This window comes from Alosa alosa, chromosome 6 (genome assembly GCF_017589495.1).
Source record: "Alosa alosa isolate M-15738 ecotype Scorff River chromosome 6, AALO_Geno_1.1, whole genome shotgun sequence".
In the NCBI taxonomy this organism is placed as follows: Eukaryota; Metazoa; Chordata; class Actinopteri; order Clupeiformes; family Clupeidae; genus Alosa; species Alosa alosa.
The window spans coordinates 14400922-14406921 of NC_063194.1; positions in this window are offsets into that span (position 1 = coordinate 14400922).

The window sequence follows — 6000 nt, forward strand, 5'->3', positions numbered from 1 at the left end:
ATTCAAATCCAACCTAAAGAAGTGGCTAATCAGCAACCAGACCTGTCAACATTGAACAAAAAAACACAATAACACACCGCTATTGACTCTGCTGGCCAGTTTTAGCAGGCGACTGCACACTTAGCATCCCTGCCCCATGCTCTCTCTTCTTTTCTTTTCCCTCCCTCATTTTATTACTTATTTTCACTTGTTTGTCTTTTTTATAGTACATCTTATGTGTAAAGTGTTGTTTTATCTTTCAGGTCTGCAATGATGTGTGTAGAGTTTCTTGTAGGCACATCTGGCCTGTTAACATCGGCCCATGGACAACAGATGCAAAATAGCCATTTTGGCTAATTCTGGCGCATTTACATTTTTATGTTCATTAATGTGCACTGTCCATGTCTAAATAAACCTTAAATAAATAAAATAAACTAGCTCCGCTGGTGGGAAAATGCATGGGACTCATGAGTTGTAGTGCTATCCTATTGCGTGCAGAGGGAATTGGGAAGACAACCGTTTATCCCGCCCCTCGGATTGAGCACTGCGAATGGTGAGTTCCCAGACCCTACATATTGATGTGGGTCTGGCTCGTCAGGCTAGTGGAGAACATCTGTCAAGTCTCAATCCTACACTATCCAGTATGTTTGGAATGGGCAACACAGCCAATACTCTGCTTTCGTTTGTGGGTGCTTGCTGTTATTTCAAGGCTTTTCTTGTTCCTTTAACTTTTAAGCCATCATTACACATAGACTTCTTTAAGTGTTCTTTTTTATATAACTCAAAGGGAAGTTGCCCAAAAGTTTACAAGGACTTTACCTTTTATAACCAGTTACCCGTGTATTTCTTATGCCTAGAGTATAAAAAGTGTAAAAAAAAGTTTAATCTGCAAACATTAGACCATCTTAATAAAACATTGCATGAACCATCAGTCTTATGGCTAACATAAGCATACACACAACTCTAATGGATACAGTTAGCAGTACAGTAAAGCAGTTAGTAGCAGTAAAGTCTTCAGCCCCATGCTAAAGTTGACTAAAAAGAGGAATGAAAAAAATCATCTTTTGGAAATGGATCATAATGCCTTAATTAAAAAAATGAGGAAAAAATCCAACCTTTAAGGACACCAATTTTCTTTATGAATGAATAATGTATCGTAAATAAATAAATGTTCTTCATTAAAGGTGCCATGTGTAAGAATTGAGGTAAAAATATCCAAAAAATGAGCTAGATGCATCAAAAGAATGAGAAGAAATAAGGGTGATGATGTCATTAAAAAAATGACAAGGTATAGTGCTGCAGAGATATCAACCTGAATTAGCATGCTAAATTACTAGCCACAGCCCGACAGGTGTCATAATACCAGTTTCGGCCATGGGAGGCAGTATGCGGCCAACATAACCACCAGCCAAACTGCAATACACGTTTCTCGGTTGTTACTCTAGGGTAGACCAACTCACTTTCTGGAGGTATACTGCCCCCATCTTTTATGGAATGTGGAGTATGAATTGATTTTTTGGCGGACATTACACATGGCACCTTTAAAATACAGGATGCATAAGTATTCATACTCCTATGTTAAACCTATGTTGAATTCCCATAGAGGCAGGCAGATTTTTTATTTTTAAAGGGCAGTTATTTCATGGATCCAGGGTGCTATACATCCTGATACAGTTCCCTTGGCTTTTGGAATTAAAATTTCCCCACATCATCACACTGAAGACTTTCTATAGCACTGTATGTGGTATAATGATGACAAGTTATAGTCATTGTTGCCAATGAGTGCCACCACCTCCCTGAGTACTCTCAGGTTATATTTTAGTTCACGCAATCAGTGTGTGTAAGGAACACTTAAAGCAACACTATGCAAAAATGTTATACTTTTTGACGTTTGCTTTTTAATATGCAACTAGTTTTGGTATGGTTTTCTGATTCATTTTTATGGATTTGGTCATTTGAAGGGAACAAACATTTGTCATTCCCTCCAACCATGCACACTATGTAGTTCCGTTCTGAGCTGGGATATATCACAAAAATTAAGGAAAGCCTGCACAACATTGACAATTTTATTACATTAAATTACATTTGGCTGACACATTTTTAACCAAAGCGACGTACAACATGGTAAACAGTTTAAAGCTTTATAAAAACAATTCTCCCAACAATTCTAGAACAATAACGTGCCCTGTTGGGTTGGTTGTAGACCAGGCACGCCGCCACATTCTGGATCATCTGAAGGGGTTTCACTGTGCAGGTGTAATGACTATGGCCTGTACCAGAAGTAGGGTAGCTTTGGTAGGTTTGGTTTTTGACAGGTTTAGCTGGAGGTGGTGTACCTTCATCCTGAGATGAGATGCAGTCAGAGATCCATGCTGAGACCAAGGGGTCATCAGGTGGAAAAGACAGATAAAGCTGTGTGTTGACCTAACCCCTCACTGCTCCCCGAGCGCCGCTGTAGCAAGGCAGTTCACTGCTCCGGGTTAAACATCCCACATACTCAACGCACCCGACCAGTAGCGCGACAATGTGATGTCACAGAAGCGCCGTAACCATTTATACTCGTGCGTGGTGGTCGCGACACTAGTTGCAATATTCTCCTGAACAGAGGTGTCGCTGTTGTGAAAAGACTAACGCTAACTACGTTACACAGCAGAAGAAGCTGCAGTAAGAAACACTAGTAGCAGAGCCCGTTTACGGAGAGCCGGATCACTCCCTATTAACTCCATTGTACCTGCAATCTGTTGCAGTTCCGCCAGGGTTCCGCTAGGGACGATCACGAATAAGTGCAGAAACAATGGGAGTCTATGGAGCTAGACGGCTAAATTCGTTGTTTTCACCTGTTTACCAACTTAACTCCTGAATTTGAGTCGTTGTGGTCGCAACATAGGTATGCCTTTCCAATTAAAAGTGAAATAAAAACTTACTCATGTTCTTTTTTCTTCACGTTTTCCATAGGATGGGCTGCTTTTCTCATAACATGCTAGCATTCAGCTAATGTATGCTGATTGGTCAGTGAGAAATTGCGACTGATTATGACCGTACATCCCATGTAAGCTGAAGCTGAACCAGCCAGAACCCATCACTTTTCTTAAAGAGCAGAGGACAGAAGAAAATGTAAACAATGCCTTTCAGATGTGCAGCTATAAAATTGCAATAATTCACTGTCAAAAGGACTGTCCTTCTTCACTTTCCCGAAGGATGACGAGAGGCAATACCAGAGAATGTTAAATAACATTTTATTGTTCTTTCTCCTTTGGACAGTGCCTGGTGAGCTCGAACAACAAGGCTTTGAATCAGTTTACACCAGATTTGCCCTTCAATGCGACTGTGTGACATGTTCCAGCAATACTCATCACTTAAACCTTACTGATCACAGGAGAAATGTTCCTGTTGAAACCCACTATCAGAACTAAACAAGGCAACGCTGCATTTAGTTGTTATGCGTTCTGACTATGGAGCCAGCTCCCAGATGACAAAAAAAAATTGCCCAAATTACTTTTTTGACATCAGGACTCTGAACTAAACTATTTTCAGATGCCCATTTTTTTTTTTTACACTAAATAGGCTTAGTCCAACAAAAACAAGGTTTTGCCTAGCGATAAGCTGGATAGGGGTTAATCAGCCTGACAATACAGTTTACTCACTAGATGAGGTGAGGGAATTCAACAAACTTGTTTAAGCTTGACAAATATATCAATAAAATCTGTTTTTCAATTGGGCAACATATAGCAAATGTGAGTGGTAGCTATCACATCCCCCATTCTGTGTTTAAGTGATTAATAAGGTGTGTCTGATCCAGTGTTGTGCCAGTTCACAGCTTTTCTGAACTAGTTCAAGTTCAGTTCATACATGCTCAAAGTGAACAGTTCACGTTCAAAGTTCACAATTTTAATTCTGAACTAGTTCAAAGTTCAGTTCAATTTTAACTTTTTTCGTGAGATATTTAAATAAATACTTTTTTTCACATTACGAGCTAGAAATCACTATACGTTCTTTGAAGCTGCTCATTAGACATTTGCTCATGACACTGCAATTGTGGGTTTCTTACCAGGTGATGAAACTTGCAGCAGTACAGACAAGGTAGACCAGTTCTATACTTAGTGCAATGACATACAGCCCTCCGCGCTCTCATCGTTGCCTGCTACGCGGCGTTGCTATGCCTACCCCGCTCTGCTGCAATAGGCCAATGTCACAGTTCCGGGTAACGTTGTGCGGAAGCCAGTAGCCTATGCTATTCAACTATTCTCAGCCGGACACTACATTGCCCGCAATGCATTGCGCACACAATGTCAAAATCATTTCTGTCTGGTGATACATGATTTAAGCGGCACCAGCGAGAATACAGGAGGGAGGAACTTTCTCTCGTTGCGTTTCAAAAGAGAAAACAGATGTCAATCAGTTTTCAATGGAAATGATAGCTTCAGCGAAAGTTCTACTAGGAAGACTCGTAGTGTAGCTTACTCCTCCCATGCTTACACGGAGCCAATCTTAGCTTTGCCTACTTTCGGGAAAGCCCTGCAATCTGATCATTCACTCATTCAATCAGCGCTAGCCTATAGGAATTCAGTGGGCTCTTTAAATATGTACCACCTAACACTGCGTCTGCTTCTCAGTACGCTGACTTTGACGTCCCCTCCACCTCCCCTCCAGCCACCTCTGCCAGCAGTCCACGTCCATCGGGCACGGTCTGCCTACCACATCTTCCTTCAGCCACCGCCACCAGTTGGTCCCGTCTGTCGTGGGGTAGGTTTCCCCGCCCCTGCCTTCATCCATCGGCAGGAGACGAGATCCGCCATCGCTGGGCGGATCCGAGACGGGCCTACGCCAAAGACTGTTACCTATTCAGGACTCTATCATGCTTGCATCCAAGCCGTTCCTTTACTACTTAAATCGTTAACTGATTCTATTCTGTCTACTGAGTCTTTCTGGTAGAAAACAAATTCCAACGTTCATTTACAGTGATGTCTGCCGTTCATGACACGTAATGTGAACTAATTCACGTTCAAGGTCTTTATTAAATAATGTGTTGCGTTCAGTTCAACGTTCATGAAAAGATGAGCGTGTTCAACGAACGCGTTCTTTTGAACTCGTTCACGCACAACACTGGTCTGATCTTTGTGCTGTATCAAAATTCCCACAGTTATGAAAGCAGACGGTCAAACAAATGTCTTACTTTGTATTTTTGAGTGGCTCACAAAATAACAATGTTCTATTTTCTGCTCTTCTCTCCCTCCTCCCTTTGGTTGGTTCCACCACCAGGATAAAAGACGCAGATTGACCAGCCCACGCTTTCATCCACCATTGTACCAGTATGGCACGCTTTGGCACATGTTCAGTTTGTTTATGTTATTGTTCATTAGTTCATTTCTCCACCACCAATGCATGCACGCACACACAGAAACACACATGTGCACCCACTCTCTCTCACACACACACACACACACACAGTTCATGTTGTCAGTTCATACTGTTATGTGAACCAACAATGTTCGCACACACACACACACGCACGCACACACACACACAGTTCATGTTATCAGTTCATGTTGTATGATTTATAGATAGTCTTAACCTTTAAACACTGTTCGTTGATACCCCCCTTAATTTACTGTTCGCGGTCAAATTTGACCGAAGTTTTAACTGCTCTTACATACCATAAATACCAATAAAAAGTGACAAAAAGTAGTTTTAATACAACATTTATTGTAAAAAGAACCTCATTAGAACATTAACAACTACAACATGTATGTGTAGGAGTGTGTTTCTGTGTTTGCGTACATGCATGTATGTACAAACATTTGTGGTTCGCATGCATAAGTGGCAACATGACAACATGAACTGATAACATGAACTGTGTGTGTGTGTGCGTGCGTGTGTGTGTGTGTGTGTGCGAACATTGTTGGTTCACATAACAGTATGAACTGACAACATGAACTGTGTGTGTGTGTGTGTGTGTGTGTGTGTGTGAGAGAGAGTGGGTGCACATGTGTGTTTCTGTGTGTGCGTGCATGCATTGGTGGT